This window comes from Equus caballus, chromosome 13 (assembly GCF_041296265.1).
Source record: "Equus caballus isolate H_3958 breed thoroughbred chromosome 13, TB-T2T, whole genome shotgun sequence".
Lineage (NCBI taxonomy): Eukaryota > Metazoa > Chordata > Mammalia > Perissodactyla > Equidae > Equus > Equus caballus.
The window spans coordinates 19,665,651-19,693,332 of record NC_091696.1 but is presented as its reverse complement, the minus strand read 5'-3'; positions in this window follow the sequence as shown (position 1 = coordinate 19,693,332).

Sequence of the window (27,682 nt, the reverse complement as noted above, 5' to 3'; positions counted from 1 at the left end):
GGAAGAGTTGTGCCCGGTAGGCTGTAAGAGCACTGTGCAGAGCGAGTTCTTTCTTAGCTTCCCAAAGAGCTGGAAGCAAGATGCTGTGGGGCCCAACTCGCCCTTTGGAAAGAAGCCTGCACGTTGTGCCTTTCAGCTCTAGGGCAATGTAGCACACCCAGAGCAGAAGTCCTACTTCAGCCAGATCAGGCCTGCAAAGAAACTGCGTTTATAAGGCCTTTGGAAGAGATGTTCCCGGTAGGCTGTAAGGGCACTGTGCAGAGCGAGTTGTTTCTTAGGTTCCCAAAGAGCTGGAAGCAAGATGCTGTGGGGCCCAACTCGCCCTTTGGAAAGAAGCCTGCACGTTGTGCCTTTCAGCTCTAGCGCAATGTAGCAGACCCAGAGCAGAAGTCCTACTTCAGCCAGATCAGGCCTGCAAAGAAACTGCGTTTCACAGGCCTTTGGAAGAGATGTTCCCGGTAGGCTGTATGAGCACTGTGCAGAGCGAGTTGTTTCTTAGCTTCCCAAAGAGCTGGAAGCAAGATGCTGTGGGGCCCAACTCGCCCTTTGGAAAGAAGCCTGCACGTTGGGCCTTTCAGCTCTAGGGCAATGTAGCACACCCAGAGCAGAAGTCCTACTTCAGCCAGATCAGGCCTGCAAAGAAACTGCGTTTCACAGGCCTTTGGAAGAGAAGTTCCCGGTAGGCTCTAAGAGCACTGTGCAGAGCGAGTTGTTTCTTAGCTTCCCAAAGATCTGGAAGCAAGATGCTGTGGGGCCCAACTCGCCCTTTGGAAAGAAGCCTGCACGTTGTGCCTTTCTGCTCTAGGGCAATGTAGCACACCCAGAGCAGAAGTCCTACTTCAGCCAGATCAGGCCTGCAAAGAAACTGCGTTTCACAGGCCTTTGGAAGAGATGTTCCCGGTAGGCTGTAAGAGCACTGTGCGGAGCGAGTTGTTTATTAGCTTCCCAAAGAGCTGGAAGCAAGATGCTGTGGGGCCCAACTCGCCCTTTGGAAAGATGCCTGCACGTTGTGCCTTTCAGCTCTAGGGCAATGTAGCACACCCAGAGCAGAAGTCCTACTTCAGCCAGATCAGGCCTGCAAAGAAACTGCGTTTCACAGGCCTTTGGAAGAGATGTTCCCGGTAGGGTGTAAGAGCACTGTGCAGAGCGAGTTGTTTCTTAGCTTCCCAAAGAGCTGGAAGCAAGATGCTGTGGGGCCCAACTCGCCCTTTGGAAAGAAGCCTGCACGTTGGGCCTTTCAGCTCTGGGGCAATGTAGCACACCCAGAGCAGGAGTCCTACTTCAGCCAGATCAGCCCTGCAAAGAAACTGCGTTTCACAGGTCGTTGGAAGAGATGTTCCTGGTAGGGTGTAAGAGCACTGTGCAGAGCGAGTTGTTTCTTAGCTTCCCAAAGAGCTGGAAGCAAGATGCTGTGGGGCCCAAGTCGCCCATTGGAAAGAAGCCTGCACGTTGTGCCTTTCAGCTCTAGGGCAATGTAGCACACCCAGAGCAGAAGTCCTACTTCAGCCAGATCAGGCCTGAAAAGAAACTGCGTTTCACAGGCCTTTGGAAGAGATGTTCCCGGTAGGGTGTAAAGAGCACTGTGCAGAGCGAGTTGTTTCTTAGCTTCCCAAAGAGCTGGAAGCAAGATGCTGTGGGGCCCAACTCGCCCTTTGGAAAGAAGCCTGCACGTTGTGCCTTTCAGCTCTAGGGCAATGTAGCACACCCAGAGCAGAAGTCCTACTTCAGCCAGATCAGGCCTGCAAAGAAACTGCGTTTCGAAGGCTTTTGGAAGAGATTTTCCCGGTAGGCTGTAAGAGCACTGTGCAGAGCGAGTTGTTTCTTAGCTTCCCAAAGAGCTGGAAGCAAGATGCTGTGGGGCCCCACTGGCCCTTTGGAAACAAGCCTGCACGTTGGGCCTTTCAGCTCTAGGGCAATGTAGCACACCCAGAGCAGAAGTCCTACTTCAGCCAGATCAGGCCTGCAAAGAAACTGCTTTTCACAGGCCTTTGGAAGAGATGTTCCCGGTAGGCTGTAAGAGCACTGTGCAGAGCGAGTTGTTTCTTAGCTTCCCAAAGAGCTGGAAGCAAGATGCTGTGGGGCCCACCTCGCCCTTTGGAAAGAAGCCTGCACGTTGGGCCTTTCAGCTCTAGGGCAATGTAGCACACCCAGAGCAGGAGTCCTACTTCAGCCAGATCAGGCCTGCAAAGAAACTGCGTTTCACAGGCCGTTGGAAGAGATGTTCCCGGTAGGGTGTAAGAGCACTGTGCAGAGCGAGTTGTTTCTTAGCTTCCCAAAGAGCTGGAAGCAAGATGCTGTGGGGCCCAACTCGCCCTTTGGAAAGAAGCCTGCACGTTGGGCCTTTCAGCTCTAGGGCAATGTAGCACACTCAGAGCAGAAGTCCTACTTCAGCCAGATCAGGCCTGCAAAGAAAATGCGTTTCACAGGCCTTTGGAAGAGATGTTCCCGGTAGGCTGTAAGAACACTGTGCAGAGCGAGTTGTTTCTTAGGTTCCCAAAGAGCTGGAAGCAAGATGCTGTGGGGCCCAACTCGCCCTTTGGAAAGAAGCCTACACGTGGGGCCTTTCAGCTCTAGGACAACGTAGCACACCCAGAGCAGAAGTGCTACTTCAGCCAGATCAGGCCTGCAAAGAAATTGCGTTACACAGGCCTTTGGAAGAGATGTTCCCGGGAGGCTGTAAGAGCACTGTGCAGAGCGAGTTGTTTCTTAGCTTCCCAAAGAGCTGGAACCAAGATGCTGTAGGGCCCAACTCGCCCTTTGGAAAGAAGCCTGCACGTTGTGCCTTTCAGCTCTAGGGCAATGTAGCACACCCAGAGCAGCAGTCCTACTTCAGCCAGATCAGGCCTGCAAAGAAACTGCGTTTCACAGGCCTTTGGAAGAGATGTTCCCGGTAGGCTGTAAGAGCACTGTGCAGAGCGAGTTGTTTCTTAGCTTCCCAAAGAGCTGGAAGCAAGATGCTGTGGGGCCCAACTCGCCCTTTGGAAAGAAGCCTGCACGTTGGGCCTTTCAGCTCTAGGGCAATGTAGCACACCCAGAGCAGAAGTCCTACTTCAGCCAGATCAGGCCTGCAAAGAAAATGCGTTTCACAGGACTTTGGAAGAGATGTTCCCGGTAGGCTGTAAGAGCACTGTGCAGAGCGAGTTGTTTCTTAGGTTCCCAAAGAGCTGGAAGCAAGATGCTGTGGGGCCCAACTCGCCCTTTGGAAAGAAGCCTGCACGTTGGGCCTTTCAGCTCTAGGGCAATGTAGCACACCCAGAGCAGGAGTCCTACTTCAGCCAGATCAGGCCTACAAAGAAACTGCGTTTCACAGGCCGTTGGAAGAGATGTTCCCGGTAGGCTGTAAGAGCACTGTGCAGAGCGAGTTGTTTCTTAGCTTCCCAAAGAGATGGAAGCAAGACGCTATGGGGCCCAACTCGCCCTTTGGAAAGAAGCCTGCACGTTTTGCCTTTCAGCTCTAGGGCAATGTAGCACACCCAGAGCAGAAGTCCTACTTCAGCCAGATCAGGCCTGCAAAGAAACTGCGTTGCACAGGCCTTTGGAAGAGTTGTGCCCGGTAGGCTGTAAGAGCACTGTGCAGAGCGAGTTGTTTCTTAGCTTCCCAAAGAGCTGGAAGCAAGATGCTGTGGGGCCCAACTCGCCCTTTGGAAAGAAGCCTGCACGTTGTGCCTTTCAGCTCTAGGGCAATGTAGCACACCCAGAGCAGAAGTCCTCCTTCAGCCAGATCAGGCCTGCAAAGAAACTGCGTTTATAAGGCCTTTGGAAGAGATGTTCCCGGTAGGCTGTAAGGGCACTGTGCAGAGCGAGTTGTTTCTTAGGTTCCCAAAGAGCTGGAAGCAAGATGCTGTGGGGCCCAACTCGCCCTTTGGAAAGAAGCCTGCACGTTGTGCCTTTCAGCTCTAGGGCAATGTAGCAGACCCAGAGCAGAAGTCCTACTTCAGCCAGATCAGGCCTGCAAAGAAACTGCGTTTCACAGGCCTTTGGAAGAGATGTTCCCGGTAGGCTGTAAGAGCACTGTGCGGAGCGAGTTGTTTCTTAGCTTCCCAAAGAGCTGGAAGCAAGATGCTGTGGGGCCCAACTCGCCCTTTGTAAAGATGCCTGCACGTTGTGCCTTTCAGCTCTAGGGCAATGTAGCACACCCAGAGCAGAAGTCCTACTTCAGCCAGATCAGGCCTGCAAAGAAACTGCGTTTCGAAGGCTTTTGGAAGAGATTTTCCCGGTAGGCTGTAAGAGCACTGTGCAGAGCGAGTTGTTTCTTAGCTTCCCAAAGAGCTGGAAGCAAGATGCTGTGGGGCCCCACTGGCCCTTTGGAAAGAAGCCTGCACGTTGGGCCTTTCAGCTCTAGGGCAATGTAGCACACCCAGAGCAGAAGTCCTACTTCAGCCAGATCAGGCCTGCAAAGAAACTGCTTTTCACAGGACTTTGGAAGAGATGTTCCCGGTAGGCTGTAAGAGCACTGTGCAGAGCGAGTTGTTTCTTAGGTTCCCAAAGAGCTGGAATCCAGATGCTGTGGGGCCCAACTCGCCCTTTGGAAAGAAGCCTGCACGTTGGGCCTTTTAGCTCTAGGGCAATGTAGCACACCCAGAGCAGGAGTCCTACTTCAGCCAGATCAGGCCTACAAAGAAACTGCGTTTCACAGGCCGTTGGAAGAGATGTTCCCGGTAGGCTGTAAGAGCACTGTGCAGAGCGAGTTGTTTCTTAGCTTCCCAAAGAGATGGAAGCAAGACGCTGTGGGGCCCAACTCGCCCTTTGGAAAGAAGCCTGCACGTTTTGCCTTTCAGCTCTAGGGCAATGTAGCACACCCAGAGCAGAAGTCCTACTTCAGCCAGATCAGGCCTGCAAAGAAACTGCGTTGCACAGGCCTTTGGAAGAGTTGTGCCCGGTAGGCTGTAACAGCACTGTGCAGAGCGAGTTGTTTCTTAGCTTCCCAAAGAGCTGGAAGCAAGATGCTGTGGGGCCCAACTCGCCCTTTGGAAAGAAGCCTGCACGTTGTGCCTTTCAGCTCTAGGGCAATGTAGCAGACCCAGAGCAGAAGTCCTACTTCAGCCAGATCAGGCCTGCAAAGAAACTGCGTTTCACAGGCCTTTGGAAGAGATGTTCCCGGTAGGCTGTAAGAGCACTGTGCGGAGCGAGTTGTTTCTTAGCTTCCCAAAGAGCTGGAAGCAAGATGCTGTGGGGCCCAACTCGCCCTTTGTAAAGATGCCTGCACGTTGTGCCTTTCAGCTCTAGGGCAATGTAGCACACCCAGAGCAGAAGTCCTACTTCAGCCAGATCAGGCCTGCAAAGAAACTGCGTTTCGAAGGCTTTTGGAAGAGATTTTCCCGGTAGGCTGTAAGAGCACTGTGCAGAGCGAGTTGTTTCTTAGCTTCCCAAAGAGCTGGAAGCAAGATGCTGTGGGGCCCCACTGGCCCTTTGGAAAGAAGCCTGCACGTTGGGCCTTTCAGCTCTAAGGCAATGTAGCACACCCAGAGCAGAAGTCCTACTTCAGCCAGATCAGGCCTGCAAAGAAACTGCTTTTCACAGGCCTTTGGAAGAGATGTTCCCGGTAGGCTGTAAGAGCACTGTGCAGAGCGAGTTGTTTCTTAGGTTCCCAAAGAGCTGGAAGCAAGATGCTGTGGGGCCCAACTCGCCCTTTGGAAAGAAGCCTGCACGTTGGGCCTTTCAGCTCTAGGGCAATGTAGCACACCCAGAGCAGGAGTCCTACTTCAGCCAGATCAGGCCTACAAAGAAACTGCGTTTCACAGGCCGTTGGAAGAGATGTTCCCGGTAGGCTGTAAGAGCACTGTGCAGAGCGAGTTGTTTCTTAGCTTCCCAAAGAGATGGAAGCAAGACGCTGTGGGGCCCAACTCGCCCTTTGGAAAGAAGCCTGCACGTTTTGCCTTTCAGCTCTAGGGCAATGTAGCACACCCAGAGCAGAAGTCCTACTTCAGCCAGATCAGGCCTGCAAAGAAACTGCGTTGCACAGGCCTTTGGAAGAGTTGTGCCCGGTAGGCTGTAAGAGCACTGTGCAGAGCGAGTTGTTTCTTAGCTTCCCAAAGAGCTGGAAGCAAGATGCTGTGGGGCCCAACTCGCCCTTTGGAAAGAAGCCTGCACGTTGTGCCTTTCAGCTCTAGGGCAATGTAGCACACCCAGAGCTGAAGTCCTACTTCAGCCAGATCAGGCCTGCAAAGAAACTGCGTTTATAAGGCCTTTGGAAGAGATGTTCCCGGTAGGCTGTAAGGGCACTGTGCAGAGCGAGTTGTTTCTTAGGTTCCCAAAGAGCTGGAAGCAAGATGCTGTGGGGCCCAACTCGCCCTTTGGAAACAAGCCTGCACGTTGGGCCTTTCAGCTCTAGGGCAACGTAGCACACCCAGAGCAGAAGTGCTACTTCAGCCAGATCAGGCCTGCAAAGAAATTGCGTTACACAGGCCTTTGGAAGAGATGTTCCCGGTAGGCTGTAAGAGCACTGTGCAGAGCGAGTTGTTTCTTAGCTTCCCAAAGAGCTGGAACCAAGATGCTGTAGGGCCCAACTCGCCCTTTGGAAAGAAGCCTGCACGTTGTGCCTTTCAGCTCTAGGGCAATGTAGCACACCCAGAGCAGCAGTCCTACTTCAGCCAGATCAGGCCTGCAAAGAAACTGCGTTTCACAGGCCTTTGGAAGAGATGTTCCCGGTAGGCTGTAAGAGCACTGTGCAGAGCGAGTTGTTTCTTAGCTTCCCAAAGAGCTGGAAGCAAGATGCTGTGGGGCCCAACTCGCCCTTTGGAAAGAAGCCTGCACGTTGGGCCTTTCAGCTCTAGGGCAATGTAGCACACCCAGAGCAGAAGTCCTACTTCAGCCAGATCAGGCCTGCAAAGAAACTGCGTTTCACAGGACTTTGGAAGAGATGTTCCCGGTAGGCTGTAAGAGCACTGTGCAGAGCGAGTTGTTTCTTAGGTTCCCAAAGAGCTGGAAGCAAGATGCTGTGGGGCCCAACTCGCCCTTTGGAAAGAAGCCTGCACGTTGGGCCTTTCAGCTCTAGGGCAATGTAGCACACCCAGAGCAGGAGTCCTACTTCAGCCAGATCAGGCCTACAAAGAAACTGCGTTTCACAGGCCGTTGGAAGAGATGTTCCCGGTAGGCTGTAAGAGCACTGTGCAGAGCGAGTTGTTTCTTAGCTTCCCAAAGAGATGGAAGCAAGACGCTGTGGGGCCCAACTCGCCCTTTGGAAAGAAGCCTGCACGTTTTGCCTTTCAGCTCTAGGGCAATGTAGCACACCCAGAGCAGAAGTCCTACTTCAGCCAGATCAGGCCTGCAAAGAAACTGCGTTGCACAGGCCTTTGGAAGAGTTGTGCCCGGTAGGCTGTAAGAGCACTGTGCAGAGCGAGTTGTTTCTTAGCTTCCCAAAGAGCTGGAAGCAAGATGCTGTGGGGCCCAACTCGCCCTTTGGAAAGAAGCCTGCACGTTGTGCCTTTCAGCTCTAGGGCAATGTAGCACACCCAGAGCAGAAGTCCTACTTCAGCCAGATCAGGCCTGCAAAGAAACTGCGTTTATAAGGCCTTTGGAAGAGATGTTCCCGGTAGGCTGTAAGAGCACTGTGCAGAGCGAGTTGTTTCTTAGGTTCCCAAAGAGCTGGAAGCAAGATGCTGTGGGGCCCAACTCGCCCTTTGGAAAGAAGCCTGCACGTTGTGCCTTTCAGCTCTAGGGCAATGTAGCAGACCCAGAGCAGAAGTCCTACTTCAGCCAGATCAGGCCTGCAAAGAAACAGCGTTTCACAGGCCTTTGGAAGAGATGTTCCCGGTAGGCTGTATGAGCACTGTGCAGAGCGAGTTGTTTCTTAGCTTCCCAAAGAGCTGGAAGCAAGATGCTGTGGGGCCCAACTCGCCCTTTGGAAAGAAGCCTGCACGATGGGCCTTTCAGCTCTAGGGCAATGTAGCACACCCAGAGCAGAAGTCCTACTTCAGCCAGATCAGGCCTGCAAAGAAACTGCGTTTCACAGGCCTTTGGAAGAGAAGTTCCAGGTAGGCTCTAAGAGCACTGTGCAGAGCGAGTTGTTTCTTAGCTTCCCAAAGATCTGGAAGCAAGATGCTGTGGGGCCCAACTCGCCCTTTGGAAAGAAGCCTGCACGTTGTGCCTTTCAGCTCTAGGGCAATGTAGCACACCCAGAGCAGAAGTCCTACTTCAGCCAGATCAGGCCTGCAAAGAAACTGCGTTTCACAGGCCTTTGGAAGAGATGTTCCCGGTAGGCTGTAAGAGCACTGTGCGGAGCGAGTTGTTTATTAGCTTCCCAAAGAGCTGGAAGCAAGATGCTGTGGGGCCCAACTCGGCCTTTGTAAAGATGCCTGCACGTTGTGCCTTTCAGCTCTAGGGCAATGTAGCACACCCAGAGCAGAAGTCCTACTTCAGCCAGATCAGGCCTGCAAAGAAACTGCGTTTCGAAGGCTTTTGGAAGAGATTTTCCCGGTAGGCTGTAAGAGCACTGTGCAGAGCGAGTTGTTTCTTAGCTTCCCAAAGAGCTGGAAGCAAGATGCTGTGGGGCCCCACTTGCCCTTTGGAAAGAAGCCTGCACGTTGGGCCTTTCAGCTCTAGGGCAATGTAGCACACCCAGAGCAGAAGTCCTACTTCAGCCAGATCAGGCCTGCAAAGAAACTGCTTTTCACAGGCCTTTGGAAGAGATGTTCCCGGTAGGCTGTAAGAGCACTGTGCAGAGCGAGTTGTTTCTTAGCTTCCCAAAGAGCTGGAAGCAAGATGCTGTGGGGCCCACCTCGCCCTTTGGAAAGAAGCCTGCACGTTGGGCCTTTCAGCTCTAGGGCAATGTAGCACACCCAGAGCAGGAGTCCTACTTCAGCCAGATCAGGCCTGCAAAGAAACTGCGTTTCACAGGCCGTTGGAAGAGATGTTCCCGGTAGGGTGTAAGAGCACTGTGCAGAGCGAGTTGTTTCTTAGCTTCCCAAAGAGCTGGAAGCAAGATGCTGTGGGGCCCAACTCGCCCTTTGGAAAGAAGCCTGCACGTTGGGCCTTTCAGCTCTAGGGCAATGTAGCACACTCAGAGCAGAAGTCCTACTTCAGCCAGATCAGGCCTGCAAAGAAAATGCGTTTCACAGGCCTTTGGAAGAGATGGTCCCGGTAGGCTGTAAGAACACTGTGCAGAGCGAGTTGTTTCTTAGGTTCCCAAAGAGCTGGAAGCAAGATGCTGTGGGGCCCAACTCGCCCTTTGGAAAGAAGCCTACACTTGGGGCCTTTCAGCTCTAGGACAACGTAGCACACCCAGAGCAGAAGTGCTACTTCAGCCAGATCAGGCCTGCAAAGAAATTGCGTTACACAGGCCTTTGGAAGAGATGTTCCCGGGAGGCTGTAGGAGCACTGTGCAGAGCGAGTTGTTTCTTAGCTTCCCAAAGAGCTGGAACCAAGATGCTGTAGGGCCCAACTCGCCCTTTGGAAAGAAGCCTGCACGTTGTGCCTTTCAGCTCTAGGGCAATGTAGCACACCCAGAGCAGCAGTCCTACTTCAGCCAGATCAGGCCTGCAAAGAAACTGCGTTTCACAGGCCTTTGGAAGAGATGTTCCCGGTAGGCTGTAAGAGCACTGTGCAGAGCGAGTTGTTTCTTAGCTTCCCAAAGAGCTGGAAGCAAGATGCTGTGGGGCCCAACTCGCCCTTTGGAAAGAAGCCTGCACGTTGTGCCTTTCAGCTCTAGGGCAATGTAGCACACCCAGAGCAGAAGTCCTACTTCAGCCAGATCAGGCCTGCAAAGAAACTGCGTTTCACAGGCCTTTGAAGAGATGTTCCCGGTAGGGTGTAAGAGCACTGTGCAGAGCGAGTTGTTTCTTAGCTTCCCAAAGAGCTGGAAGCAAGATGCTGTGGGGCCCAACTCGCCCTTTGGAAAGAAGCCTGCACGTTGGGCCTTTCAGCTCTAGTGCAATGTAGCACACCCAGAGCAGGAGTCCTACTTCAGCCAGATCAGGCCTGCAAAGAAACTGCGTTTCACAGGCTTTTGGAAGAGATGTTCCCGGTAGGCTGTAAGAGCACTGTGCAGAGCGAGTTGTTTCTTAGGTTCCCAAAGAGCTGGAAGCAAGATGCTTGGGGCCCAACTCGCCCATTGGAAAGAAGCCTTCACGTTGTGCCTTTCAGCTCTAGGGCAATGTAGCACAATCAGAGCAGAAGTCCTACTTCAGCCAGATCAGGCCTGCAAAGAAACTGCGTTTCACAGGCCTTTGGAAGAGATGTTACCGGTAGGCTGTAAGAGCACTGTGCAGAGCGAGTTGTTTCTTAGCTTCCCAAAGAGCTGGAAGCAAGATGCTGTGGGGCCCAACTCGCCCTTTGAAAAGAAGCCTGCACGTTGGGCCTTTCAGCTCCAGGGCAACGTAGCACAAGCAGAGCAGAAGTGCTACTTCAGTCAGATGAGGCCTGCAAAGAAACTGCGTTTCACAGGCCTTTGGAAGAGATGTTCCCGGTAGGCTGTATGAGCACTGTGCAGAGCGAGTTGTTTCTTAGCTTCCCAAAGAGCTGGAAGCAAGATGCTGTGGGGCCCAACTCGCCCTTTGGAAACAAGCCTGCACGTTGTGCCTTTCAGCTCTAGGGCAATGTAGCACACCCAGAGCAGAAGTCCTACTTCAGCCAGATCAGGCCTGCAAAGAAACTGCGTTTCACAGGCCTTTGGAAGAGAAGTTCCCGGTAGGCTCTAAGAGCACTGTGCAGAGCGAGTTGTTTCTTAGCTTCCCAAAGATCTGGAAGCAAGATTCTGTGGGGCCCAACTCGCCCTTTGGAAAGAAGCCTGCACGTTGTGCCTTTCAGCTCTAGGGCAATGTAGCACACCCAGAGCAGAAGTCCTACTTCAGCCAGATCAGGCCTGCAAAGAAACTGCGTTTCACAGGCCTTTGGAAGAGATGTTCCCGGTAGGCTGTAAGAGCACTGTGCGGAGCGAGTTGTTTCTTAGCTTCCCAAAGAGCTGGAAGCAAGATGCTGTGGGGCCCAACTCGCCCTTTGGAAAGAAGCCTGCACGTTGTGCCTTTCAGCTCTAGGGCAATGTAGCACACCCAGAGCAGAAGTCCTACTTCAGCCAGATCAGGCCTGGAAAGAAACTGCGTTTCACAGGCCTTTGGAAGAGATGTTCCCGGTAGGGTGTAAGAGCACTGTGCAGAGCGAGTTGTCTCTTAGCTTCCCAAAGAGCTGGAAGCAAGATGCTGTGGGGCCCAACTCGCCCTTTGGAAACAAGCCTGCACGTTGGGCCTTTCAGCTCTAGGGCAACGTAGCACACCCAGAGCAGAAGTGCTACTTCAGCCAGATCAGGCCTGCAAAGAAATTGCGTTACACAGGCCTTTGGAAGAGATGTTCCCGGTAGGCTGTAAGAGCACTGTGCAGAGCGAGTTGTTTCTTAGCTTCCCAAAGAGCTGGAAGCAAGATGCTGTGGGGCCCCACTCGCCCTTTGGAAAGAAGCCTGCACGTTGGGCCTTTCAGCTCTAGGGCAATGTAGCACACCCAGAGCAGAAGTCCTACTTCAGCCAGATCAGGCCTGCAAAGAAACTGCGTTTCGAAGGCTTTTGGAAGAGATTTTCCCGGTAGGCTGTAAGAGCACTGTGCAGAGCGAGTTGTTTCTTAGCTTCCCAAAGAGCTGGAAGCAAGATGCTGTGGGGCCCCACTGGCCCTTTGTAAAGAAACCTGCACGTTGGGCCTTTCAGCTCTAGGGCAATGTAGCACACCCAGAGCAGAAGTCCTACTTCAGCCAGATCAGGCCTACAAAGAAACTGCGTTTCACAGGCCTTTGGAAGTGATGTTCCCGGTAGGCTGTAAGAGCACTGTGCAGAGCGAGTTGTTTCTTAGCTTCCCAAAGAGCTAGAAGCAAGATGCTGTGGGGCCCAACTCGCCCTTTGGAAAGAAGCCTGCACGTTGGGCCTTTCAGCTCTAGGGCAATGTAGCACACCCAGAGCAGGAGTCCTACTTCAGCCAGATCAGGCCTGCATAGAAACTGCGTTTCACAGGCCGTTGGAAGAGATGTTCCCGGTAGGGTGTAAGAGCACTGTGCAGAGCGAGTTGTTTCTTAGCTTCCCAAAGAGCTGGAAGCAAGATGCTGTGGGGCCCAACTCGCCCTTTGGAAAGAAGCCTGCACGTTGGGCCTTTCAGCTCAAGGGCAATGTAGCACACCCAGAGCAGAAGTCCTACTTCAGCCAGATCAGGCCTGCAAAGAAAATGCGTTTCACAGGCCTTTGGAAGAGATGTTCCCGGTAGGCTGTAAGAACACTGTGCAGAGCGAGTTGTTTCTTAGGTTCCCAAAGAGCTGGAAGCAAGATGCTGTGGGGCCCCACTGGCCCTTTGGAAAGAAGCCTGCACGTTGTGTCTTTCAGCTCTAGGGCAACGTAGCACAAGCAGAGGAGAAGTGCTACTTCAGCCAGATCAGGCCTACAAAGAAACTGCGTTTCACAGGCCTTTGGAATAGATGTTCCCACTAGGCTGTAACCACTGAGCAGAGCGAGTTGTTTCTTCGCTTCCCAAAGAGCTGGAAGCCAGATGCTGTGGGGCCCAACTCGCCCTTTGGAAAGAAGCCTGCACGTTGTGCCTTTCAGCTCTACGACAATGTAGCACACCCAGAGCAGAGTCCTACTTCAGCCAGATCAGGCCTGCAAAGAAACTGCGTTTCACAGGCCCTTGGAAGAGATGTTCCCGGTAGGCTGTAGGAGCACGGTGCAGAGCGAGTTGTTTCTTAGCTTCCGAAAGAGCTGGAAGCAAGATGCTGTGGGGCCCCACTGGCCCTTTGGAAAGAAGCCTGCACGTTGGGCCTTTCAGCTCTAGGGCAATGTAGCACACCCAGAGCAGAAGTCCTACTTCAGCCAGATCAGGCCTGCAAAGAAACTGCTTTTCACAGGCCTTTGGAAGAGATGTTCCCGGTAGGCTGTAAGAGCACTGTGCAGAGCGAGTTGTTTCTTAGCTTCCCAAAGAGCTGGAAGCAAGATGCTGTGGGGCCCACCTCGCCCTTTGGAAAGAAGCCTGCACGTTGGGCCTTTCAGCTCTAGGGCAATGTAGCACACCCAGAGCAGGAGTCCTACTTCAGCCAGATCAGGCCTGCAAAGAAATTGCGTTACACAGGCCTTTGGAAGAGATGTTCCCGGGAGGCTGTAGGAGCACTGTGCAGAGCGAGTTGTTTCTTAGCTTCCCAAAGAGCTGGAACCAAGATGCTGTAGGGCCCAACTCGCCCTTTGGAAAGAAGCCTGCACGTTGTGCCTTTCAGCTCTAGGGCAATGTAGCACACCCAGAGCAGCAGTCCTACTTCAGCCAGATCAGGCCTGCAAAGAAACTGCGTTTCACAGGCCTTTGGAAGAGATGTTCCCGGTAGGCTGTAAGAGCACTGTGCAGAGCGAGTTGTTTCTTAGGTTCCCAAAGAGCTGGAAGCAAGATGCTTGGGGCCCAACTCGCCCATTGGAAAGAAGCCTTCACGTTGTGCCTTTCAGCTCTAGGGCAATGTAGCACAATCAGAGCAGAAGTCCTACTTCAGCCAGATCAGGCCTGCAAAGAAACTGCGTTTCACAGGCCTTTGGAAGAGAAGTTCCAGGTAGGCTCTAAGAGCACTGTGCAGAGCGAGTTGTTTCTTAGCTTCCCAAAGATCTGGAAGCAAGATGCTGTGGGGCCCAACTCGCCCTTTGGAAAGAAGCCTGCACGTTGTGCCTTTCAGCTCTAGGGCAATGTAGCACACCCAGAGCAGAAGTCCTACTTCAGCCAGATCAGGCCTGCAAAGAAAATGCGTTTCACAGGCCTTTGGAAGAGATGTTCCCGGTAGGCTGTAAGAGCACTGTGCGGAGCGAGTTGTTTATTAGCTTCCCAAAGAGCTGGAAGCAAGATGCTGTGGGGCCCAACTCGGCCTTTGTAAAGATGCCTGCACGTTGTGCCTTTCAGCTCTAGGGCAATGTAGCACACCCAGAGCAGAAGTCCTACTTCAGCCAGATCAGGCCTGCAAAGAAACTGCGTTTCGAAGGCTTTTGGAAGAGATGTTCCCGGTAGGCTGTAAGAGCACTGTGCAGAGCGAGTTGTTTCTTAGCTTCCCAAAGAGCTGGAAGCAAGATGCTGTGGGGCCCCACTTGCCCTTTGGAAAGAAGCCTGCACGTTGGGCCTTTCAGCTCTAGGGCAATGTAGCACACCCAGAGCAGAAGTCCTACTTCAGCCAGATCAGGCCTGCAAAGAAACTGCTTTTCACAGGCCTTTGGAAGAGATGTTCCCGGTAGGCTGTAAGAGCACTGTGCAGAGCGAGTTGTTTCTTAGCTTCCCAAAGAGCTGGAAGCAAGATGCTGTGGGGCCCACCTCGCCCTTTGGAAAGAAGCCTGCACGTTGGGCCTTTCAGCTCTAGGGCAATGTAGCACACCCAGAGCAGGAGTCCTACTTCAGCCAGATCAGGCCTGCAAAGAAACTGCGTTTCACAGGCCGTTGGAAGAGATGTTCCCGGTAGGGTGTAAGAGCACTGTGCAGAGCGAGTTGTTTCTTAGCTTCCCAAAGAGCTGGAAGCAAGATGCTGTGGGGCCCAACTCGCCCTTTGGAAAGAAGCCTGCACGTTGGGCCTTTCAGCTCTAGGGCAATGTAGCACACTCAGAGCAGAAGTCCTACTTCAGCCAGATCAGGCCTGCAAAGAAAATGCGTTTCACAGGCCTTTGGAAGAGATGTTCCCGGTAGGCTGTAAGAACACTGTGCAGAGCGAGTTGTTTCTTAGGTTCCCAAAGAGCTGGAAGCAAGATGCTGTGGGGCCCAACTCGCCCTTTGGAAAGAAGCCTACACTTGGGGCCTTTCAGCTCTAGGACAACGTAGCACACCCAGAGCAGAAGTGCTACTTCAGCCAGATCAGGCCTGCAAAGAAATTGCGTTACACAGGCCTTTGGAAGAGATGTTCCCGGGAGGCTGTAGGAGCACTGTGCAGAGCGAGTTGTTTCTTAGCTTCCCAAAGAGCTGGAACCAAGATGCTGTAGGGCCCAACTCGCCCTTTGGAAAGAAGCCTGCACGTTGTGCCTTTCAGCTCTAGGGCAATGTAGCACACCCAGAGCAGCAGTCCTACTTCAGCCAGATCAGGCCTGCAAAGAAACTGCGTTTCACAGGCCTTTGGAAGAGATGTTCCCGGTAGGCTGTAAGAGCACTGTGCAGAGCGAGTTGTTTCTTAGCTTCCCAAAGAGCTGGAAGCAAGATGCTGTGGGGCCCAACTCGCCCTTTGGAAAGAAGCCTGCACGTTGTGCCTTTCAGCTCTAGGGCAATGTAGCACACCCAGAGCAGAAGTCCTACTTCAGCCAGATCAGGCCTGCAAAGAAACTGCGTTTCACAGGCCTTTGAAGAGATGTTCCCGGTAGGGTGTAAGAGCACTGTGCAGAGCGAGTTGTTTCTTAGCTTCCCAAAGAGCTGGAAGCAAGATGCTGTGGGGCCCAACTCGCCCTTTGGAAAGAAGCCTGCACGTTGGGCCTTTCAGCTCTAGTGCAATGTAGCACACCCAGAGCAGGAGTCCTACTTCAGCCAGATCAGGCCTGCAAAGAAACTGCGTTTCACAGGCCTTTGGAAGAGATGTTCCCGGTAGGCTGTAAGAGCACTGTGCAGAGCGAGTTGTTTCTTAGGTTCCCAAAGAGCTGGAAGCAAGATGCTTGGGGCCCAACTCGCCCATTGGAAAGAAGCCTTCACGTTGTGCCTTTCAGCTCTAGGGCAATGTAGCACAATCAGAGCAGAAGTCCTACTTCAGCCAGATCAGGCCTGCAAAGAAACTGCGTTTCACAGGCCTTTGGAAGAGATGTTACCGGTAGGCTGTAAGAGCACTGTGCAGAGCGAGTTGTTTCTTAGCTTCCCAAAGAGCTGGAAGCAAGATGCTGTGGGGCCCAACTCGCCCTTTGAAAAGAAGCCTGCACGTTGGGCCTTTCAGCTCCAGGGCAACGTAGCACAAGCAGAGCAGAAGTGCTACTTCAGTCAGATGAGGCCTGCAAAGAAACTGCGTTTCACAGGCCTTTGGAAGAGATGTTCCCGGTAGGCTGTATGAGCACTGTGCAGAGCGAGTTGTTTCTTAGCTTCCCAAAGAGCTGGAAGCAAGATGCTGTGGGGCCCAACTCGCCCTTTGGAAACAAGCCTGCACGTTGTGCCTTTCAGCTCTAGGGCAATGTAGCACACCCAGAGCAGAAGTCCTACTTCAGCCAGATCAGGCCTGCAAAGAAACTGCGTTTCACAGGCCTTTGGAAGAGAAGTTCCCGGTAGGCTCTAAGAGCACTGTGCAGAGCGAGTTGTTTCTTAGCTTCCCAAAGATCTGGAAGCAAGATTCTGTGGGGCCCAACTCGCCCTTTGGAAAGAAGCCTGCACGTTGTGCCTTTCAGCTCTAGGGCAATGTAGCACACCCAGAGCAGAAGTCCTACTTCAGCCAGATCAGGCCTGCAAAGAAACTGCGTTTCACAGGCCTTTGGAAGAGATGTTCCCGGTAGGCTGTAAGAGCACTGTGCGGAGGCGAGTTGTTTCTTAGCTTCCCAAAGAGCTGGAAGCAAGATGCTGTGGGGCCCAACTCGCCCTTTGGAAAGAAGCCTGCACGTTGTGCCTTTCAGCTCTAGGGCAATGTAGCACACCCAGAGCAGAAGTCCTACTTCAGCCAGATCAGGCCTGGAAAGAAACTGCGTTTCACAGGCCTTTGGAAGAGATGTTCCCGGTAGGGTGTAAGAGCACTGTGCAGAGCGAGTTGTCTCTTAGCTTCCCAAAGAGCTGGAAGCAAGATGCTGTGGGGCCCAACTCGCCCTTTGGAAACAAGCCTGCACGTTGGGCCTTTCAGCTCTAGGGCAACGTAGCACACCCAGAGCAGAAGTGCTACTTCAGCCAGATCAGGCCTGCAAAGAAATTGCGTTACACAGGCCTTTGGAAGAGATGTTCCCGGTAGGCTGTAAGAGCACTGTGCAGAGCGAGTTGTTTCTTAGCTTCCCAAAGAGCTGGAAGCAAGATGCTGTGGGGCCCCACTCGCCCTTTGGAAAGAAGCCTGCACGTTGGGCCTTTCAGCTCTAGGGCAATGTAGCACACCCAGAGCAGAAGTCCTACTTCAGCCAGATCAGGCCTGCAAAGAAACTGCGTTTCGAAGGCTTTTGGAAGAGATTTTCCCGGTAGGCTGTAAGAGCACTGTGCAGAGCGAGTTGTTTCTTAGCTTCCCAAAGAGCTGGAAGCAAGATGCTGTGGGGCCCCACTGGCCCTTTGTAAAGAAACCTGCACGTTGGGCCTTTCAGCTCTAGGGCAATGTAGCACACCCAGAGCAGAAGTCCTACTTCAGCCAGATCAGGCCTACAAAGAAACTGCGTTTCACAGGCCTTTGGAAGAGATGTTCCCGGTAGGCTGTAAGAGCACTGTGCAGAGCGAGTTGTTTCTTAGCTTCCCAAAGAGCTAGAAGCAAGATGCTGTGGGGCCCAACTCGCCCTTTGGAAAGAAGCCTGCACGTTGGGCCTTTCAGCTCTAGGGCAATGTAGCACACCCAGAGCAGGAGTCCTACTTCAGCCAGATCAGGCCTGCATAGAAACTGCGTTTCACAGGCCGTTGGAAGAGATGTTCCCGGTAGGGTGTAAGAGCACTGTGCAGAGCGAGTTGTTTCTTAGCTTCCCAAAGAGCTGGAAGCAAGATGCTGTGGGGCCCAACTCGCCCTTTGGAAAGAAGCCTGCACGTTGGGCCTTTCAGCTCAAGGGCAATGTAGCACACCCAGAGCAGAAGTCCTACTTCAGCCAGATCAGGCCTGCAAAGAAAATGCGTTTCACAGGCCTTTGGAAGAGATGTTCCCGGTAGGCTGTAAGAACACTGTGCAGAGCGAGTTGTTTCTTAGGTTCCCAAAGAGCTGGAAGCAAGATGCTGTGGGGCCCCACTGGCCCTTTGGAAAGAAGCCTGCACGTTGTGTCTTTCAGCTCTAGGGCAACGTAGCACAAGCAGAGGAGAAGTGCTACTTCAGCCAGATCAGGCCTACAAAGAAACTGCGTTTCACAGGCCTTTGGAATAGATGTTCCCACTAGGCTGTAACCACTGAGCAGAGCGAGTTGTTTCTTCGCTTCCCAAAGAGCTGGAAGCCAGATGCTGTGGGGCCCAACTCGCCCTTTGGAAAGAAGCCTGCACGTTGTGCCTTTCAGCTCTAGGACAATGTAGCACACCCAGAGCAGAGTCCTACTTCAGCCAGATCAGGCCTGCAAAGAAACTGCGTTTCACAGGCCCTTGGAAGAGATGTTCCCGGTAGGCTGTAGGAGCACGGTGCAGAGCGAGTTGTTTCTTAGCTTCCGAAAGAGCTGGAAGCAAGATGCTGTGGGGCCCCACTGGCCCTTTGGAAAGAAGCCTGCACGTTGGGCCTTTCAGCTCTAGGGCAATGTAGCACACCCAGAGCAGAAGTCCTACTTCAGCCAGATCAGGCCTGCAAAGAAACTGCTTTTCACAGGCCTTTGGAAGAGATGTTCCCGGTAGGCTGTAAGAGCACTGTGCAGAGCGAGTTGTTTCTTAGCTTCCCAAAGAGCTGGAAGCAAGATGCTGTGGGGCCCACCTCGCCCTTTGGAAAGAAGCCTGCACGTTGGGCCTTTCAGCTCTAGGGCAATGTAGCACACCCAGAGCAGGAGTCCTACTTCAGCCAGATCAGGCCTGCAAAGAAATTGCGTTACACAGGCCTTTGGAAGAGATGTTCCCGGGAGGCTGTAGGAGCACTGTGCAGAGCGAGTTGTTTCTTAGCTTCCCAAAGAGCTGGAACCAAGATGCTGTAGGGCCCAACTCGCCCTTTGGAAAGAAGCCTGCACGTTGTGCCTTTCAGCTCTAGGGCAATGTAGCACACCCAGAGCAGCAGTCCTACTTCAGCCAGATCAGGCCTGCAAAGAAACTGCGTTTCACAGGCCTTTGGAAGAGATGTTCCCGGTAGGCTGTAAGAGCACTGTGCAGAGCGAGTTGTTTCTTAGGTTCCCAAAGAGCTGGAAGCAAGATGCTTGGGGCCCAACTCGCCCATTGGAAAGAAGCCTTCACGTTGTGCCTTTCAGCTCTAGGGCAATGTAGCACAATCAGAGCAGAAGTCCTACTTCAGCCAGATCAGGCCTGCAAAGAAACTGCGTTTCACAGGCCTTTGGAAGAGATGTTACCGGTAGGCTGTAAGAGCACTGTGCAGAGCGAGTTGTTTCTTAGCTTCCCAAAGAGCTGGAAGCAAGATGCTGTGGGGCCCAACTCGCCCTTTGAAAAGAAGCCTGCACGTTGGGCCTTTCAGCTCCAGGGCAACGTAGCACAAGCAGAGCAGAAGTGCTACTTCAGTCAGATGAGGCCTGCAAAGAAACTGCGTTTCACAGGCCTTTGGAAGAGATGTTCCCGGTAGGCTGTATGAGCACTGTGCAGAGCGAGTTGTTTCTTAGCTTCCCAAAGAGCTGGAAGCAAGATGCTGTGGGGCCCAACTCGCCCTTTGGAAACAAGCCTGCACGTTGTGCCTTTCAGCTCTAGGGCAATGTAGCACACCCAGAGCAGAAGTCCTACTTCAGCCAGATCAGGCCTGCAAAGAAACTGCGTTTCACAGGCCTTTGGAAGAGAATTTCCCGGTAGGCTCTAAGAGCACTGTGCAGAGCGAGTTGTTTCTTAGCTTCCCAAAGATCTGGAAGCAAGATTCTGTGGGGCCCAACTCGCCCTTTGGAAAGAAGCCTGCACGTTGTGCCTTTCAGCTCTAGGGCAATGTAGCACACCCAGAGCAGAAGTCCTACTTCAGCCAGATCAGGCCTGCAAAGAAACTGCGTTTCACAGGCCTTTGGAAGAGATGTTCCCGGTAGGCTGTAAGAGCACTGTGCGGAGCGAGTTGTTTCTTAGCTTCCCAAAGAGCTGGAAGCAAGATGCTGTGGGGCCCAACTCGCCCTTTGGAAAGAAGCCTGCACGTTGTGCCTTTCAGCTCTAGGGCAATGTAGCACACCCAGAGCAGAAGTCCTACTTCAGCCAGATCAGGCCTGGAAAGAAACTGCGTTTCACAGGCCTTTGGAAGAGATGTTCCCGGTAGGGTGTAAGAGCACTGTGCAGAGCGAGTTGTCTCTTAGCTTCCCAAAGAGCTGGAAGCAAGATGCTGTGGGGCCCAACTCGCCCTTTGGAAACAAGCCTGCACGTTGGGCCTTTCAGCTCTAGGGCAACGTAGCACACCCAGAGCAGAAGTGCTACTTCAGCCAGATCAGGCCTGCAAAGAAATTGCGTTACACAGGCCTTTGGAAGAGATGTTCCCGGTAGGCTGTAAGAGCACTGTGCAGAGCGAGTTGTTTCTTAGCTTCCCAAAGAGCTGGAAGCAAGATGCTGTGGGGCCCCACTCGCCCTTTGAAAAGAAGCCTGCACGTTGGGCCTTTCAGCTCTAGGGCAATGTAGCACACCCAGAGCAGAAGTCCTACTTCAGCCAGATCAGGCCTGCAAAGAAACTGCGTTTCGAAGGCTTTTGGAAGAGATTTTCCCGGTAGGCTGTAAGAGCACTGTGCAGAGCGAGTTGTTTCTTAGCTTCCCAAAGAGCTGGAAGCAAGATGCTGTGGGGCCCCACTGGCCCTTTGTAAAGAAACCTGCACGTTGGGCCTTTCAGCTCTAGGGCAATGTAGCACACCCAGAGCAGAAGTCCTACTTCAGCCAGATCAGGCCTACAAAGAAACTGCGTTTCACAGGCCTTTGGAAGAGATGTTCCCGGTAGGCTGTAAGAGCACTGTGCAGAGCGAGTTGTTTCTTAGCTTCCCAAAGAGCTAGAAGCAAGATGCTGTGGGGCCCAACTCGCCCTTTGGAAAGAAGCCTGCACGTTGGGCCTTTCAGCTCTAGGGCAATGTAGCACACCCAGAGCAGGAGTCCTACTTCAGCCAGATCAGGCCTGCATAGAAACTGCGTTTCACAGGCCGTTGGAAGAGATGTTCCCGGTAGGTTGTAAGAGCACTGTGCAGAGCGAGTTGTTTCTTAGCTTCCCAAAGAGCTGGAAGCAGATGCTGTGGGGCCCAACTCGCCCTTTGGAAAGAAGCCTGCACGTTGGGCCTTTCAGCTCAAGGGCAATGTAGCACACCCAGAGCAGAAGTCCTACTTCAGCCAGATCAGGCCTGCAAAGAAAATGCGTTTCACAGGCCTTTGGAAGAGATGTTCCCGGTAGGCTGTAAGAACACTGTGCAGAGCTAGTTGTTTCTTAGGTTCCCAAAGAGCTGGAAGCAAGATGCTGTGGGGCCCCACTGGCCCTTTGGAAAGAAGCCTGCACGTTGTGTCTTTCAGCTCTAGGGCAACGTAGCACAAGCAGAGGAGAAGTGCTACTTCAGCCAGATCAGGCCTGCAAAGAAACTGCGTTTCACAGGCCTTTGGAATAGATGTTCCCACTAGGCTGTAACCACTGAGCAGAGCGAGTTGTTTCTTCGCTTCCCAAAGAGCTGGAAGCCAGATGCTGTGGGGCCCAACTCGCCCTTTGGAAAGAAGCCTGCACGTTGTGCCTTTCAGCTCTAGGACAATGTAGCACACCCAGAGCAGAGTCCTACTTCAGCCAGATAAGGCCTGCAAAGAAACTGCGTTTCACAGGCCCTTGGAAGAGATGTTCCCGGTAGGCTGTAGGAGCACGGTGCAGAGCGAGTTGTTTCTTAGCTTCCGAAAGAGCTGGAAGCAAGATGCTGTGGGGCCCCACTGGCCCTTTGGAAAGAAGCCTGCACGTTGGGCCTTTCAGCTCTAGGGCAATGTAGCACACCCAGAGCAGAAGTCCTACTTCAGCCAGATCAGGCCTGCAAAGAAACTGCTTTTCACAGGCCTTTGGAAGAGATGTTCCCGGTAGGCTGTAAGAGCACTGTGCAGAGCGAGTTGTTTCTTAGCTTCCCAAAGAGCTGGAAGCAAGATGCTGTGGGGCCCACCTCGCCCTTTGGAAAGAAGCCTGCACGTTGGGCCTTTCAGCTCTAGGGCAATGTAGCACACCCAGAGCAGGAGTCCTACTTCAGCCAGATCAGGCCTGCAAAGAAACTGCGTTTCACAGGCCGTTGGAAGAGATGTTCCCGGTAGGGTGTAAGAGCACTGTGCAGAGCGAGTTGTTTCTTAGCTTCCCAAAGAGCTGGAAGCAAGATGCTGTGGGGCCCAACTCGCCCTTTGGAAAGAAGCCTGCACGTTGGGCCTTTCAGCTCTAGGGCAATGTAGCACACTCAGAGCAGAAGTCCTACTTCAGCCAGATCAGGCCTGCAAAGAAAATGCGTTTCACAGGCCTTTGGAAGAGATGTTCCCGGTAGGCTGTAAGAACACTGTGCACAGCGAGTTGTTTCTTAGGTTCCCAAAGAGCTGGAAGCAAGATGCTGTGGGGCCCAACTCGCCCTTTGGAAAGAAGCCTACACTTGGGGCCTTTCAGCTCTAGGACAACGTAGCACACCCAGAGCAGAAGTGCTACTTCAGCCAGATCAGGCCTGCAAAGAAATTGCGTTACACAGGCCTTTGGAAGAGATGTTCCCGGGAGGCTGTAGGAGCACTGTGCAGAGCGAGTTGTTTCTTAGCTTCCCAAAGAGCTGGAACCAAGATGCTGTAGGGCCCAACTCGCCCTTTGGAAAGAAGCCTGCACGTTGTGCCTTTCAGCTCTAGGGCAATGTAGCACACCCAGAGCAGCAGTCCTACTTCAGCCAGATCAGGCCTGCAAAGAAACTGCGTTTCACAGGCCTTTGGAAGAGATGTTCCCGGTAGGCTGTAAGAGCACTGTGCAGAGCGAGTTGTTTCTTAGCTTCCCAAAGAGCTGGAAGCAAGATGCTGTGGGGCCCAACTCGCCCTTTGGAAAGAAGCCTGCACGTTGTGCCTTTCAGCTCTAGGGCAATGTAGCACACCCAGAGCAGAAGTCCTACTTCAGCCAGATCAGGCCTGCAAAGAAACTGCGTTTCACAGGCCTTTGAAGAGATGTTCCCGGTAGGGTGTAAGAGCACTGTGCAGAGCGAGTTGTTTCTTAGCTTCCCAAAGAGCTGGAAGCAAGATGCTGTGGGGCCCAACTCGCCCTTTGGAAAGAAGCCTGCACGTTGGGCCTTTCAGCTCTAGTGCAATGTAGCACACCCAGAGCAGGAGTCCTACTTCAGCCAGATCAGGCCTGCAAAGAAACTGCGTTTCACAGGCCTTTGGAAGAGATGTTCCCGGTAGGCTGTAAGAGCACTGTGCAGAGCGAGTTGTTTCTTAGGTTCCCAAAGAGCTGGAAGCAAGATGCTTGGGGCCCAACTCGCCCATTGGAAAGAAGCCTTCACGTTGTGCCTTTCAGCTCTAGGGCAATGTAGCACAATCAGAGCAGAAGTCCTACTTCAGCCAGATCAGGCCTGCAAAGAAACTGCGTTTCACAGGCCTTTGGAAGAGATGTTACCGGTAGGCTGTAAGAGCACTGTGCAGAGCGAGTTGTTTCTTAGCTTCCCAAAGAGCTGGAAGCAAGATGCTGTGGGGCCCAACTCGCCCTTTGAAAAGAAGCCTGCACGTTGGGCCTTTCAGCTCCAGGGCAACGTAGCACAAGCAGAGCAGAAGTGCTACTTCAGTCAGATGAGGCCTGCAAAGAAACTGCGTTTCACAGGCCTTTGGAAGAGATGTTCCCGGTAGGCTGTATGAGCACTGTGCAGAGCGAGTTGTTTCTTAGCTTCCCAAAGAGCTGGAAGCAAGATGCTGTGGGGCCCAACTCGCCCTTTGGAAACAAGCCTGCACGTTGTGCCTTTCAGCTCTAGGGCAATGTAGCACACCCAGAGCAGAAGTCCTACTTCAGCCAGATCAGGCCTGCAAAGAAACTGCGTTTCACAGGCCTTTGGAAGAGAAGTTCCCGGTAGGCTCTAAGAGCACTGTGCAGAGCGAGTTGTTTCTTAGCTTCCCAAAGATCTGGAAGCAAGATTCTGTGGGGCCCAACTCGCCCTTTGGAAAGAAGCCTGCACGTTGTGCCTTTCAGCTCTAGGGCAATGTAGCACACCCAGAGCAGAAGTCCTACTTCAGCCAGATCAGGCCTGCAAAGAAACTGCGTTTCACAGGCCTTTGGAAGAGATGTTCCCGGTAGGCTGTAAGAGCACTGTGCGGAGCGAGTTGTTTCTTAGCTTCCCAAAGAGCTGGAAGCAAGATGCTGTGGGGCCCAACTCGCCCTTTGGAAAGAAGCCTGCACGTTGTGCCTTTCAGCTCTAGGGCAATGTAGCACACCCAGAGCAGAAGTCCTACTTCAGCCAGATCAGGCCTGGAAAGAAACTGCGTTTCACAGGCCTTTGGAAGAGATGTTCCCGGTAGGGTGTAAGAGCACTGTGCAGAGCGAGTTGTCTCTTAGCTTCCCAAAGAGCTGGAAGCAAGATGCTGTGGGGCCCAACTCGCCCTTTGGAAACAAGCCTGCACGTTGGGCCTTTCAGCTCTAGGGCAACGTAGCACACCCAGAGCAGAAGTGCTACTTCAGCCAGATCAGGCCTGCAAAGAAATTGCGTTACACAGGCCTTTGGAAGAGATGTTCCCGGTAGGCTGTAAGAGCACTGTGCAGAGCGAGTTGTTTCTTAGCTTCCCAAAGAGCTGGAAGCAAGATGCTGTGGGGCCCCACTCGCCCTTTGGAAAGAAGCCTGCACGTTGGGCCTTTCAGCTCTAGGGCAATGTAGCACACCCAGAGCAGAAGTCCTACTTCAGCCAGATCAGGCCTGCAAAGAAACTGCGTTTCGAAGGCTTTTGGAAGAGATTTTCCCGGTAGGCTGTAAGAGCACTGTGCAGAGCGAGTTGTTTCTTAGCTTCCCAAAGAGCTGGAAGCAAGATGCTGTGGGGCCCCACTGGCCCTTTGTAAAGAAACCTGCACGTTGGGCCTTTCAGCTCTAGGGCAATGTAGCACACTCAGAGCAGAAGTCCTACTTCAGCCAGATCAGGCCTACAAAGAAACTGCGTTTCACAGGCCTTTGGAAGAGATGTTCCCGGTAGGCTGTAAGAGCACTGTGCAGAGCGAGTTGTTTCTTAGCTTCCCAAAGAGCTAGAAGCAAGATGCTGTGGGGCCCAACTCGCCCTTTGGAAAGAAGCCTGCACGTTGGGCCTTTCAGCTCTAGGGCAATGTAGCACACCCAGAGCAGGAGTCCTACTTCAGCCAGATCAGGCCTGCAAAGAAACTGCGTTTCACAGGCCGTTGAAAGAGATGTTCCCGGTAGGGTGTAAGAGCACTGTGCAGAGCGAGTTGTTTCTTAGCTTCCCAAAGAGCTGGAAGCAAGATGCTGTGGGGCCCAACTCGCCCTTTGGAAAGAAGCCTGCACGTTGGGCCTTTCAGCTCAAGGGCAATGTAGCACACCCAGAGCAGAAGTCCTACTTCAGCCAGATCAGGCCTGCAAAGAAAATGCGTTTCACAGGCCTTTGGAAGAGATGTTCCCGGTAGGCTGTAAGAACACTGTGCAGAGCGAGTTGTTTCTTAGGTTCCCAAAGAGCTGGAAGCAAGATGCTGTGGGGCCCCACTGGCCCTTTGGAAAGAAGCCTGCACGTTGTGTCTTTCAGCTCTAGGGCAACGTAGCACAAGCAGAGGAGAAGTGCTACTTCAGCCAGATCAGGCCTACAAAGAAACTGCGTTTCACAGGCCTTTGGAATAGATGTTCCCACTAGGCTGTAACCACTGAGCAGAGCGAGTTGTTTCTTCGCTTCCCAAAGAGCTGGAAGCCAGATGCTGTGGGGCCCAACTCGCCCTTTGGAAAGAAGCCTGCACGTTGTGCCTTTCAGCTCTAGGACAATGTAGCACACCCAGAGCAGAGTCCTACTTCAGCCAGATCAGGCCTGCAAAGAAACTGCGTTTCACAGGCCCTTGGAAGAGATGTTCCCGGTAGGCTGTAGGAGCACGGTGCAGAGCGAGTTGTTTCTTAGCTTCCGAAAGAGCTGGAAGCAAGATGCTGTGGGGCCCAACTCGCCTTTGGAAAGAAGCCTGCACGTTGTGCCTTTCAGCTCTAGGGCAATTTAGCACACCCAGAGCAGAACTCCTTCTTCAGCCAGATAAGGCCTGCAAAGAAACTGCGTTTTACAGGCCCTTGGAAGAGATCTTCCCAGTAGGCTGTAAGAGCTCTGTGCAGAGCGAGTTGTTTCTTAGCTTCCCAAAGAGCTGGAAGCAAGATGCTGTGGGGCCCAACTCGCCCTTTGCAAAGAAGCCTGGACGTTGGGCCTTTCAGCTCTAGGGCAATGTAGCACACCCAGAGCAGAAGTCCTACTTCAGCCAGATCAGGCCTGCAAAGAAACTGCGTTTCACAGGCCTTTGGAAGAGATGTTCCCGGTAGGCTGTAAGAGCACTGTGCAGAGCGAGTTGTTTCTTAGCTTCCCAAAGAGCTGGAAGCAAGATGCTGTGGGGCCCAACTCGCCCTTTGGAAAGAAGCCTGCACGTTGGGTCTTTCAGCCCTAGGGCAATGTAGCACACCCAGAGCAGAAGTCCTACTCCAGCCAGATCAGGCCTGCAAAGAAACTGCGTTTCACAGGCCTTTGGAAGAGATGTTCCCGGTAGGCTGTAAGAGCACTGTGCAGAGCGAGTTGTTTCTTAGCTTCCCAAAGAGCTGGAAGCAAGATGCTGTGGGGCCCAACTCGCCCTTTGGAAAGAAGCCTGCACGTTGTGTCTTTCAGCTCTAGGGCAACGTAGCACAAGCAGAGGAGAAGTGCTACTTCAGCCAGATCACGCCTGCAAAGAAACTGCATTTCTCAGGCCTTTGGAAGAGATGTTCCCGGTAGGCTGTAAGAGCACTGTGCAGAGCGAGTTGTTTCTTAGCTTCCCAAAGAGCTGGAAGCAAGATGCTGTGGGGTCCCACTCGCCCTTTGGAAAGAAGCCTGCACGTTGGGCCTTTCAGCTCTAGGGCAATGTAGCACACCCAGAGCAGAAGTCCTACTTCAGCCAGATCAGGCCTGCAAAGAAACTGCGTTTCGAAGGCGTTTGGAAGAGATTTTCCCGGTAGGCTGTAAGAGCACTGTGCAGAGCGAGTTGTTTCTTAGCTTACCAAAGAGCTGGAAGCAAGATGCTGTGGGGCCCAACTCGCCCTTAGGAAAGAAGCCTGCACGTTGGGCCTTTCAGCTGTAGGGCAATGTAGCACACCCAGAGCAGAAGTCCTACTTCAGCCAGATCAGGCCTGAAAAGGAAATGCGTTTCACAGGCCTTTGGAAGAGATGTTCCCGGTAGGCTGTAAGAACACTGTGCAGAGCGAGTTGTTTCTTAGGTTCCCAAAGAGCTGGAAGAAAGATGCTGTGGGGCCCAACTCGCCCTTTGGAAAGAAGCCTGCACGTTGGGCCTTTCAGCTCTAGGGCAACGTAGCACACCCAGAGCAGAAGTCCTACTTCAGCCAGATCAGGCCTGCAAAGAAACTGCGTTTAACAGGCCTTTGAAGAGATGTTCCCGGTAGGGCGTAAGAGCACTGTGCAGAGCGAGTTGTTTCTTATCTTCCCAAAGAGCTGGAAGCAAGATGCTGTGGGGCCCAACTCGCCCTTTGGAAAGAAGCCTGCACGTTGGGCCTTTCAGCTCTAGTGCAATGTAGCACACCCAGAGCAGGAGTCCTACTTCAGCCAGATCAGGGCTGCAAAGAAACTGCGTTTCACAGGCCTTTGGAAGAGATGTTCCCGGTAGGCTGTAAGAGCACTGTGCAGAGCGAGTTGTTTCTTAGGTTCACAAAGAGCTGGAAGCAAGATGCTGTGGGGCCCAACTCGCCCTTTGGAAAGAAGCCTGCACGTTGTGCCTTTCAGCTCTAGGGCAATGTAGCACACCCAGAGCAGAAGTCCTACTTCAGCCAGATCAGGCCTGCAAAGAAACTGCGTTTCACAGGCCTTTGGAAGTGATTTTCCCGGTACGCTGTAAGAGCACTGTGCAGAGCGAGTTGTTTCTTAGCTTCCCAAAGAGCTGGAAGCA